This window comes from Marmota flaviventris, chromosome 7 (genome assembly GCF_047511675.1).
Source record: "Marmota flaviventris isolate mMarFla1 chromosome 7, mMarFla1.hap1, whole genome shotgun sequence".
In the NCBI taxonomy this organism is placed as follows: Eukaryota; Metazoa; Chordata; class Mammalia; order Rodentia; family Sciuridae; genus Marmota; species Marmota flaviventris.
Window position 1 is genome coordinate 111,391,974 of NC_092504.1, and position 13,735 is coordinate 111,405,708.

Consider the following 13,735-nt stretch of genomic DNA (forward strand, 5'->3'; position numbering starts at 1 on the left):
TTATTTTAATTAGGTACATGACAGCAGAATGCATTTTGATTCATTATACACAATTGCAGCACAACTTTTCATTTCTCTGGTTGTACATAATGTAGCATTGCACCATGTGTACAGTCATACAGGTACCTAGGGTAATGATGTCCATCTCATTCCACCAGCTTTCCGGATCCCATGCCCCCTCCCCTTTGCCCAAACAAAGTTCGTCCATCCCCCCTACCCCCCATTATGGATTAGCATCCACTTATCAGAGAGAATATTCAGCCTTTGGTTTTTTGGAATTATTTTACTTCATTTAGCATGATACTCTCCAACTCCATCCATTTACCTGCAAATGCCATAATTTTATTCTCTTTGAATGCTGAGTAATATTCCATTGTGTATATATACCACAGTTTCTTTATCCGTTCATCTATTAAAGGGTATCTAGGTTGCTTCCACAGTTTAGCTATTGTGAACTGAGCTGCTATAAATATTGATGTAGCTGCATCACTATAGTAAGCTGATTTTAAGTCCTTTGGGTATACATCAACTCAGAAGATCCAAAAATCCACCAGAAAACTTCTAGAATTAATGAATTCAGCAAAGTAGCAGGATATAAAATCAATACCCATAAATCAAATGCATTTCTATACATCAGTGATGAATCCCCTGAAAAAGAAATTAGGAAACCTACCTACCTCATTCACAATAGCCTCAAAAAAAAAAAAAAAAAAGAAGAAGAAGAAGAAGAAGAAAGTTGGGAATCAACTTAACAAAAGAGGTGAAAGACATTGTGGAAGTCTCTACAATGAAAACCACAGACCACTAAAGAAGGAAACTGAAGAAAAACTTAGAAAAATCTCCCATGCTCTTGGAATGGCAAAATTAATATTGTCAAAATGGCCAAACTGGGCTGGGGTTGTGGCTCAGTGGTAAGGCACTTGCCTAGCATGCATGACGCACTATGTTCAATCCCTGGCATCACGTAAAAATAAACAAATAAAATAAAGGTATTGTGTCTATCTACAACATATATATATATATATATATTTTTTTTTTTTTTAAAAACAAAATGGCCAAAGTGCTATAAAGATTCAATGTGATTCCAATTAAAATCCCATCATTATTCCTTATAGAAATAGAAAAAGCAATCATGAAATTCATTTGGAAAAATAAGAGACCCAGAACTGCCAAAGCTGCAACTAAATTTAGACAACTAACTATAAGTTTTCAATTCATTAAAGGTTCAAGCCTATAAAAGGTCTATGCACAAGATTTTTGTTTTCTATTATAATATTAGTAGGCCTAAATTTGAACGTGCAATAATTTCATGATCATCCCTTTGTCAGGAAACAGTACTACTTACCAGTGGAAAGAAACTAGAAAGATTAAAAAAGGAAAAAAAGCTGTACTTTACTGATGGTCCTAAAGGGAAAACAGTTGTTTCCATCAAAAGGATGAATCAACCAAAGCCTATCACTGTGCAGATAAAATTCAGTAATTGTTTCTTTACATTGGATATTCTATGCTTCAGCCTATTTCTTTAAAAGGTACAGTAGTCATCCAAAGTGGTTGAATTATTTGTTTTTTATTTCTCTTAGGTTAAATTTCAAGTTTAAATAGCATAAGAAGCAATATGTTAGATTCATTTTTTAAATAAGTAACTTCATGGATTGGGAATGGAAAAGATTTATGTCTATATTTGACTCTAACATTTACTATCTGAGTGACTAAAACATAGAACACATTACCTAACCTCTGTGGCGTCTGAGTGAGTATCTCCTAACAAGGGAAGATACCATCCTCTAATGTTCAGAACATCTACCAGACTGGTTCATCATACATGGTCAATAGGGTCTACTTTATCTCTTCCAAAATATTCTGAAAAGTATGATACGCTCAGGGTTTGGCCAACCCATTTAATTAATGTTGTACAGAAAGCTGGCACTAATGTACTTGTGCCAATATTCTCATACAAAATTGTTCATGTAGGTGGATCTATAATGTCACTCAGAGAAACATTAATGTTAATTTGGCTAATCTGATCCAAAGGCATGAACACAAATCTTTGATACTACTGAAACCTATTATGTGTTGCACAAAAGATACAAACAATGACATGCAAGATAGTGACTGCTTTCAAAGACTCTGCAGTTTCAGAAATTTAATTTTTATTTATTTATTTATTTTTGATGTTGGAAATTGAACCAGGGGCCTCATGTATGCTGAATGCAAGCTCACCAGCAAGCTACATCCTGCCAGAAAATTAATTATTAACAAACACATTTTCATGTCTCAACAACCTAATGTTTGGGAATAAGTATCAAAATACATAAGTGTTCAAAATGGCTCAACAGTCTTCACTCTAAAAGACAATGGCAATAATTTTTAAATGGAAGCATTAATCAATGGACTCCACTACCAGGAATAGGACTGCCTTCCCTTCTGTTATAATTAAATACATTCCAGACAGGAGATTCTTCCAAGTAAATTAGCTTGGAAAATAATTAAAAATAGAAGACTGTTTTTACATGGAAAATATTTTAAATGCCACAGAAATTTTTAAAATATTTTCTTGAAAAAGAATTCAGCCTACCAATATGGCCATGTGAGTTTAAGATGACAAAGTTCAGTCTTCCTTCTTCTAAATAAATTAATAAACACACAAAATCCAAATCACACATCTAATTTCTCTCTCTCCTTCAATGCTATTCAAATTATTATGACTATTCATACAAATTGAGTTGTACTTTAAACTATTAACTACTATCAATCAGCATAGTATATGCTGATACTTTAAACATAAGGATAATTCTAGAATATTTAATGCACATATCAGACAATTACAATAGTTAGAATTGCTACCAACTAGCCAGACAAATCACTTTCATGGGAGAATACATCTCCTGAGTGTGCTGTAAAGTAGGACTTCACAGCATTAACAACATATATCTATGAAGACACATTGAAAAGAGTAAGACCTACATTTATTCATTTTACAAATGATCCAAGACTTTAAGTGAGATAGGACAAGAAATAAGAAATTGCAGATCAACTTCAGAAATCATCTTACTGAGTGCAACAGACTTCAGCAAAATATATTGGGTCATATAAAATGCTTACTAAAAGACTTAGAAACAAACCCATTTTTCTTGATGGGTTATGTTTAACAGGAAATAAATGTTTTCTCCAGGGCATGAAGCAAAATAAAAATCTGTTGGATCAAAATTTTAAAATATATGCTACTCAATTCAGCAGACTTTTAAGATTTAAAAACAAATACTAACAAGATATGACTACTAAACTCAATCTCATACAAAACATGGTATTTACAAAGAAGCAAAAATAGAGTTTGGAAGAAAATGGGGCAGTTAGTTAAAGGAGAAATTTCTCTGAGTGAGAATGAGACATGAGCCTGTGGTGACAGTTTACCACTCAGAACATTCATGTGGCTATTTCAGTTCTTATCAAGGGAGGCTCACCATGACAAATATAGGTGTGGAGACATTTCCAGTCTCCTTCCAAAGGCAGCTCTATGTGCTCAGGTGTTTATTCTGTTTTAGTTTCTGATTACTGAATCACACTCAACAGCAGGGCACAATCCTAAGTGGCCAGCCACACTTTGTGATGACAAAGGAAATTAGCCATTGATGTCTTAACACAGGCAGAAAGAGTGGCTAGAAAAAGCCTGAAGGCAGCATCTTTATTTGGATATAAAAGAAAAAAAAGGAGTCAGTAAAAAAGAGAAAATGAGATATTCAAAGTATAGGAAAACAAAGAGAGAATTCTAGAAATATAGTAAGAGGATTTTAGAGAAGACAGACATTTCTGGGTAGTTTTTATTATTGATTGACTTAATTTTTCTTTTTTCTAACCAAAATAATCTGCAACAAATTAGATGATCCTGAACATCAACATTAAAAAATGCTTTTAAAATTATTTTGATGATAATGTTTTTGTGGGACGGAGATTAAAACTAGTCTTACTTTAGGGGTTGGAGCTGTGGCTCAGTGGAAGCTCACTGCCCGGCGTGTGTGAGGAACTGGGTTCAATTCTCAGCACCACATAAAAATAAAATAAAGGTCTGTCAACAACTAAAAATAAAAAAAATTTTTTAACTGTCTTACTTAATTGGCATAAAACCAAAACCCCATTTTTAAAGATTACCCAACAGATACTTTATAGGTATGATGAAAAATGTATATCACACAATGTTAATAATGTCATAAGTCCACATAACAGCTCATAATTACCTTAAAAGGTGAAGGTACTCAAAGAACTTTACAGAGGGGAAAGCCAAAATAAAATTCCTAAAGAAGAAAATGACCTACATAAGAAATGATAAATATTAAATTAAAACATGCACAGAGCAACTATGAAATGGATTATTAGTACCCATTCAATATAATTAATATATTTGAAACATAAGTATTTAATGTAAAGCATTTTGAAATTCTGATTCCATCCAAATTTAGCTTGGAATCTTCTTATTTTTTTCTATGGTTTATAAGTTGAACAGCAAGAAGAAAAAGGAAGTATAGAAGGACAAAAAGATCACACAAAAACAAAACATCAAATTCATAGGCATACAATTTGTGTCCCTGAATTCAAAAGAGCCCTATGCTTGGCTTAATCCTTTGTTGATGTCATCTTTCAGTTCCTAATAATTTTTGAACAAGGGACCCCATGTTTTCATTTCCACTGGGCCTCACAAATGATGTAGCCAGTTCTACATAAGGTAATGTAAAAAGTTTTACATTACAGAGAGAAAGAGATTAGATATGTATACAGATATATAGATATATGTTATTTTGAAGAGTAGCACTAAATTAGGTGCAGATTTTGGATTTGCCAAGCCTCCACAAAAGCATAACTATTTCTTAAAATCAATTAAAATATCACTATACCCCTCTGTGTGTGTATGTGTGTGTGTGTGTGTGTGTGTGTGTTCTGTTTCTCTAAACAACCCTAACATACCATGCAAATAAAATTTGCAGAACCACAGCTATAAGACTGGTCCTAAAGTATGGCCTGAGGACCCCTGAGACTTTCCTGAGGTTAAACTATTTTCATAACAATACTAAGGTACTTGCCAGTTTTAATGTGCTAACATTTACACTCACATGTAAAAGCAAAACTAGGTAAACTAGGCTGACTTCATAGCACATATCAAGACAGTGGCAGCACAAGTTATATATGACTACTACTAACAGGATTATGCAGAATTGGGTATCTGGCAGATATTCCCTTTACTTTTCTTTTGTCTTTTCTTCTTTTGGGGCTGGAGACTGAACCCAACACATGCCCTACCACTGAGCTACATCTCAAACCTGATATTTTCTTAAAAAGGAACACTTAGTTTCTCACTTAAAGGAAAACAGCTCATGGTATTTTGCTGATGGTAAAATATAAGCTTTCAAGTGAAAGTTCAAATTTTGGAAAACTTCTACCTAACACCACAAGCTTGGCATTTTCCTAATAATTAAGACCTTTTTTAAAATGAGACCTGTGGTGATTTCAACAAATGTGATCTTTTATATCATATAATGTACCAAAATTCAAAGTTTGCTAACTCAGTGACCAATATATGATATTATAAATCCTGCATGAGTACAAACATTCAATGTGTAAGACCAATGGGTTTTAATAAAAGAAAGTAAGACAGTTCACTGACATGGTTTTGTAATTCTCATTGCAACTAATCTTTAAAAAAAAAACACCACTTGTCAAATTTTGAAGTAGAATATTAAAGAATATTCACAATTATTGTTGGGAAAAAAAACTGTTGAGGGCTGGGGCCGTAGTTCAGCGGTAGAGTTCAATCCTCACCACCACATAAAAATAAGGAAATAAAATAAAGGCATGCTGTCCATCTACACTACAAAAAAAAAAGGAAAAAAAAAAACTGTTGAAATACTCTTCCCTTTTCCAACTACCCCATGTGAGGCCAGATTTTCTTCATATGCCTCACATACTTCAATCAGTAAGTAGAACACATCACGATAGACTGAACACAGAGGTAGGTGTGGGAATCCAGCTGTCTTCCATTAGACCAAGTATTTAAAATATTTACAAGAAGTACAAAACACTACCACTCTTCTTATAATTTTTTTGTTTTATGAAATAATAATTTTTTCCTTAAAAGAACTCTTATGTTAATGTAAACTGGCCTTATTACTCTTTTTAAATTAATGAATACATGCACACTTAAAATTTTCTTGTTTTAAATTTCTAATGTGGTAAACAATGATTAGATAATTTATATATAAGCAAAAGCTTGTTGGAGCCCTCAAAAAGTTTTGAGAGTATAAAGTAGTCCTGAGACTGAAAAGTTTGAGAACTGCTGCAACTAGAAAACAATCAATCTCTTAGTTCCCTGAATGAACCCACTGTCATCAACTGTCCTTAGATGCCCATTTCAGAGGAATCCTTTGATTGACAATTTAATCCACTTGCAGAAAGGTTAGCTGCTCTTCTGGCCTCACTAACGTCAGTATGTGCCAAATGTTAGACAAAGTTTCATACCAAAGAGAAATAACTGAAGCTACCAAGTGCTCATCAGAAATGCCCATTGTTAAAGGCACCAATATCATCAAAAATATCAAGAATCCAAGTAATCTCAACATCCCAGGTGGCTGGGGGCGTGCTTATTTAATAAATTAACGAATGCCAAAGTAATATTTTTTCCAAATCTTTCCCTCCGTATTCCAAAGTTTCTGATGATTCTCACAGCTTTTTAAAATTTATTTCACATTTTTGATTCTCACAGCTTTTTAAATTTTTTTTTAATTTTAAAATTTTTTCACAAAGAAAGGGACAGAAAGTAAAAGTACAGTGATAATTTGCACAAAGGAGAAGTTACATATTGAGATTTTAACTATATTTTCACTCCCCAACACCTTCTATATTGTACTAAAACCACATGTGATGTATGACCACTACTGTCCCTCATAGGCATCTGAATATTTTCTTTTTCATCCTTAAGCCATTCCCATATCTGAACTACTCTACCACTTATCTGAATTACTCCACCACTTACCATATCAGCAATTCATATTACAGATTTTGCCCACTCTCATGCCTCATTATTTCTCCTCTAGCCCCATTATTCCATTCTTTACTATGCCCAACTACTGCTTATCTTCCATTTAAAACAGAGAAAGGAAGATTTAAAGGGGATAGAGGTGGGGAAACTGCTCTAACACAAACTGTTATTCATTAAGGGTTCCCAGTCAATAGATTTTAAGTTATATTTCCAAAATACCTTCAAAGTTTTTTTAGCCTATGTGTATTTTTATCAATCACAAAGAATGCTAGATACATCAGTAAAATGGGTATGTTCAAGTCACTCAAAAGTTTATTATTGATATACTTAATATCACCACCTGTTCGCATAAAAAACACTAAATTTAATGTTTGGGGTTTTTTACCAAAAACAGAAAAACCACTGAGATATACCTTTTAAATAGACGAATTGTATAATATGCAACTGATCTTTTTAAAAAAAACTATTATTTTAAAAAATACTAAGCTATAGAGTGGTAGTTATATGGATGTTTATAGTTATGAAAGCACACTAAATTATACACTTAAGATCTGTGTGTTATCTTCTGTGTAAACTTTATGTCAACTTAAAAATATAACACAAAGTGAGACGAAAAAAATACTAAGTAAGAGGTTTGTTCCTGATTAGACAAAAATTTAAAAAGGTATTATTGAGATATAACAGGAATGACTATACCTTTTAGAATAAGAGGGAAATTTTACACAAATAAATAAGCAGATTATTTAGTAGGACTTTTAAAATTATGTTAATATAATTAAGATACTTCTTTAATCACTCAACATTCCAAAAAAATAGATAATTTATTATAATATTAATTGTAAAAAAAGATCAATTCAGTACTGTTATAAAATAGGTCTGAATATCAAAGTAGATTTTTCCAAAGAGACTTTTTTTTTAAATCAGCATGTAACTCTAGAAAAATCTCATGACAAGAAAAAAATAAGAAAGAAATCACATGATAAGAAATGAAACCGTAAAAGATGAAAAGGATCTTTGCTTTTGCAACTAAAAGCTAAATTTTAGCCAAGTATACTTAAAACATGCGTAAGCACAGAGCTACCCATGTTCACAATGAGAGGCAGCACAAAGTGTCAGTGATCTTTTTGACAAATAAATTGCTTGAAATATTGCATGACTTGCTACACAACACCCTTATTACTTTCCATTTCCAAGTGCAACCAAAAGATAGGTCCAATTATGACATCAATACAAGCTTTCTTTCAAAAGGGAATGAAAGAACAGTAAATCCCAGTGGACACCGTAGTTCTGTAGCAGAGATGATGTAATCTATAAAAATAGACATCCTCCAACAGAAGCTGAAACTTGGGTAAACAGCACACTGCATACTATTCTCAACTGCCTTGCATGAATTTGCAATGCATGCTGTTAATAGCGTGAGAGAAATCATTTTATGTTTTAAATTATTTCCTGATTTACATTTCAATGTCTAGCCATGCTCCATCGTGTAATTTCCCAATCCATATAAATTAAATCAATATAAATACCTGATTATAACTGCATGACAGAGAAACAGTCCTCCCAAAGCAAGGAGGTTGAGACCACTGCAGCAGCTGTAACATGCTGCATTTTGCCAGAATTGCAGCACACATGGCACAGTACTGTTACATTCACCTATTGTTCAGAGACCTTTCCATAGGGAATTTTCTGCAGGATTTTAAAACGCAACATGATCCAGGTGAAGAAAAGCCAGCAAACCTGCTGATAATGAGCATGAAAAGCAAAGGATATTTCTGCTTCCTCTAAGATGCTCTAATGCAAATATAAAACATCAGTAATATGTACATAATACATAATAAATAGTATCTAGCAAAATTTATGGGGTTTTAAAAAAATATATACTCTAACACTCTCTCCATACCCCATTTTATCCCATTCTTAATTACCTAATTAAGTTTTTACATTTCTATTGAGCTTTCCTAGATAAAGAACAATAGGTTTCAAATTCATCTACTGGTATTGGTATATGGTATATGGTTAAAATCATTAAACATTACTGAAACAGAAATAACTGGTCACAGAATAGATCACCAGGAAGTAATGAATTAGAACTTTTTAACAGTTTTATTTTTGAAGAATAATTATTTTCACTTTCTTTCCCCTAAATACCACTTAAACTCCCCTACTCTGAATTCTTACTCCAATGGCCATGTTCTAGCCACCATTTCTATTCCCATTACTTAAGAAGGTCTTCAGTACCACCTTGTCATCCTGACCCGCCAAGATCTATTCCATCTTGAAATCAAGTAAGTTTACCAAAATATTGATCTCAACATGCCATACCTATGATTTAGGCACTCTGGCATTCTTAGTCCTCATGAAAATGTTCAACTTTCAGCAGAGCTGCCAAAAATCATTTTATCATGCAACATCTACATCTCTGAACAAATGGGATTCTTTCTGTGCAGAATACTTTTCCTTCAGCTAAGACATTAAAGATCATTCAAGCAGCCGGTAAACACACACCTGTAAACTCAGCAACTTGGGAGGCTGAGGCCGAAGGATCAAGTTCAAAGCCAGTCTCAGCAACTTAGTGAGGCGCTAAGCAACTTAGTGAGGCCCTGTCTCAAAATAAAACATAAATAGGGCTGGAGATGGGCTCAGTGGTTAAGCATCCCTAGGTTCAATCCCTGGTACAAAAAAAAAAAAGTCATTCAGGAAGCCATTACTGATTTCTCAAGGTGTCCCATATATGTACCTCCCTATACTTAAAAGATCTTCCCTATGATTTTATTTATATGGAGTCCATGTTGTTCTATAAGGTCAGTGAGGGCAGAAGTTTGTCAGTCTTATTAACCTTTGTATCACTACAATCTGGCACAGACCTGAAAAATGGTGGGTACACAATATATATTTGTTAAATAAGTAAAAATATATAAATTAAAATATTAAGCTTTTCCTACATAATATAAGAAAAATGGAACAAATTTTCTAAAAATCCCCAGTTCACGGAGAGACATAATGACACCATTAAAGACAAATACTTTAGGTTCAATTAAGGAAGCAAATGCTTGATGAATTTAAATTTTAGAAGAATGAAAATATTAAAATCACTAAGACATTTCCCTATACTTAAAGAATTTCTTGTGTACATAAAAACATACGGTTAAATATCACATGAATAAATTATAGTCAGGTGAGAAATGAACTGAGGTAATATATGAAATATTCTAGGAAATTTATTAGATATACAAATCATTGCTATATTACTCAAAACACATCTTCTTACTACTAAGTAGCAAATAGTTAATTAAACTAAGGAGATTTCAAAAAGTTCAGTAACAGGGCTGGGGTTGTAGCTCAGAGATAGAATGGTTCCCTAGCATGTACAAGGCAAGACTGAGTTCAACCCTTAGTACCATACACACACACACACACACACACACACACACCCCCAAAAAAAAAAAAATTTAAATATAGCCAACTATATATTAAGTGACAAAACAAAGCCATGACATAAGTGAATATGCTGCCTATTTCTAATTTAAGAACAAAAGCTCAAGCCAAATAGTCTAATGTCAAATAAATACACATAAACACAGAAATTAAATGCTCTAGGTTTTTTTTCATTTATTTTATATATAAACAATTTCTTAAATTAACCAAACCTACCAAAAAATCTTTAACTGAAGAAACCAACTTAAATTTATCTAGAAAAACAAAAACCATAAAAAAATGATATGTTTAAGAAAACGGGATACATGTTTACCTTGATTTAAATATTATACAATAAATATATACACTGCAATATCACATGCTATCCCATAAATATGTACTTTTTTGTTTTTATGTAGTTTAAAAAATAAGTTTAAATTTTAAAATGTAGAAAAGCTAAAAGAAGGGGCTGGGGCTCAGCAGTAGAACACTCGCCTAGCACGTGAAAGGTGCTGGGTCCAATCCTCTGCACCACATAAAAATTAAAAAAAAAGGAAAGCTAAAAGAAAAAACTACTCCAGAGATACATAAGGTATACCCTAGGATTGGTTATTTTTATGTAGCCATTATAAGAAATAGGACTTGTCTTATATTACTATGAAGAGTGATCTTATAAAACCGAGACTGATTTTCAAAAGCCTCAAATGTGAATTGTTCTTATCACACTGGTACCACATTTTATAGTGTATCACTACTGATAATAAAAATATTACCATAATATATTATATTGTATTCAATTTTCATTATATTAATTTATATGATATTTTCTTTTACTTTTATCTACCCAACCAAGAACTTGTACCCTACCTAGCCTTCTGAAAAATTCAATACGTATTTATTAAAAAGTTGTCTGAAGTATTTTTCCTATATTGGAAAAGGAGCCTAATAAAGCAGTGTGGGTGATAACTTTTTACATGACTAATGGGTTTTCATTATTTCAAAAATTTTGCACTGAACATATTTGGGGGAACAGTAGGAAGTGGGTGGAGTTTGATCAGTGTGGAGAGCGTTTAGCTTTCCAACCAGACCAGGAAGTCTAGAAATTTTTGATATGTCAGTTGGAACACACAACCTCCACAGCCCAGGAACATTTTCTTCAATCTTCAGTCTAATATCTCTCTGTACAATTTTTGCAATTTCCAATCCAGGAAGGGAAAGAACTGTTTTTTCATTATATAAAAGGAAGAATAAAGCCAGGCATGGTGGCGCACACCTGTAATACCAGCAGCTTGGGAGGCTGAGGTAGGAGGATCAAGAGTTCAAAGCCAGCCTCAGCAGAAGTGAGGCACTAAGCAATTCGGTGAGACCCTATCTCTAAATAAAATACAAAAAAAAATAGGATTGGGAATGTGACTCAGTGGTTGAGTGCCCAAGTTCAATCCCCGGTGCCCCCGGTACCCCATACTCCCCCCAAAAAAGGAAGAATAAAAGGCAACAGAAGTGGTACATACCAGGTTCCCACATCACTCCAGTGAGGTAATGTTAAAAGGGTCTTTCCTCCCCTTTGGTTCTAATACCTCTCCTCCCCATTTTTATAAGGGAACTCAAATTTCCCTTCACACACAAACCTCTAAAGTAAATTACCCACAAACACAGAGAAGAAGGCCTAAAATTATAGATAAAATAAACAATACTTTTCCCCCTACCCTACTCTGAACATTAATAGAAGATAAACCATTGCCTGTCCAAGTCCCAAGTCAGTCCTTTTAGAGACTGATCCCAAATCTTCCGCCCCTGCTAGGTACCTTATCTATTTACCTGTCTCTATAATCGACTCACCATAAGACTGAAAATTCATGATACAGCCAATTTTTTGGCCATTTTAAATATAGTCATTGCCTCCACTAATCAAAATATAATAAATGCTAAAAAAGTCATCTCTAATCTTCCCATCTCACTGCATTTAAAATGCTTATTCTCTCTGCAAACGTCACATAATTGCCTTGAAAAAGTCCTGAAAACATTCCATAATAACTACATGAGTATTCATGTTTTTGAAAAAAAATCATTATGATCTTCATCTTCCTTCAATTATTGCTACACATCTAATTTTAAAAACAGTATATAAGTATATATCATAGTGCATTAAATTCAAGTTTTATATCAGAATTAGACTGTAATCTTTCATGCCAAAATACAGGATCAATTATAGAATGAATTATCTTTTATAATATTAATTTATATATTTTAAGACTTATTCTTTCTAAATGAAAGCTTAAAACACTGATCAATTAAAAATTATATATAATTTAGAAATTATACAATTATCAGATTTTAAAACTGTATCAAAAAATTTTAGGTTTGCTACATCATTTAAAAATTAGAAGTGCTTCTAAAAAAACAATTCAGCAATCATGCCACCGGTAGAATGTTAACATGTAATCTCTGTAAAACATAAAGAAGTTGCCTCATTTTAAGTTGAAAAACTACACAAACAATTCATGCTTTTAAGCAAGGTTACCATATTAATAGTCAAACATACTATATTAATGATAGCTTTCCTTGTTGCAAACTAAATTATTCATGATTCTGTCTCCGTACACTAAAACACAATGAAAAAAAAAATGTTTCTCGTTACGTAACCAACTACTTTCCACAGATAAATCAGTTTTTCTTCCTTAACTCCAAATTCCCTGATAACCTCAAATTTGACCCCAAATTTAGAAAGACTAACACTGAAAAGCAGAGATTAGTAATGTATTGGCATGAAAGAAATGAGCAAGAATATTATTACAGGCCTCTTGATTGTAATGTGAAATGAAAAGCATGACATCAGGTTAAAAGCAAAGTACAAATAAGAAAATACAGGAAGTTTGAAATACTTGTTTCCTTTTTGACTAAGAATTTTTTCTGTGTGAGCAAAATTTTGCCAAGTGAGCTCCCAAAATGCTCTCACATTGGGATTCTTGAACTTTAAAGTTTTCATCTATAAGTATTAAAAATGCAAACTGCTAATAAATTTTATATAAGTTTTCACTGAAATAGCCCAAAATTCCATTATGTCTCTGTGTCTTTTTCTCTTTTCTTTATTTGTAAAGCGAATTAGTAAAAAACAGTGCTCCATTCATTCTTAAAAATAAGTAGGCTGCACTTGTATTCTTTCTCAAAGAAAGTAGACAATTCATCCTCGATCAGTACAAATTAAAGAACCGATGCTATCACCTAACCACTGATCATTACAAAGTTTCAAGAGATTTTACTAAATCGGGGCAAAAAAAAAAGGACAAGACCAAGCAA

The 13,735-nt window shown here is 32.8% G+C and overlaps 1 protein-coding gene across 7 annotated transcripts in view; it reads right to left on the reverse strand.

Annotated features, from left to right (window-relative positions):
- Rapgef2 (Rap guanine nucleotide exchange factor 2) overlaps positions 1 to 13,735 on the reverse strand; it is a 255,100-nt gene that overhangs the window by 98,115 nt on the left and 143,250 nt on the right. The window lies entirely within an intron of this gene.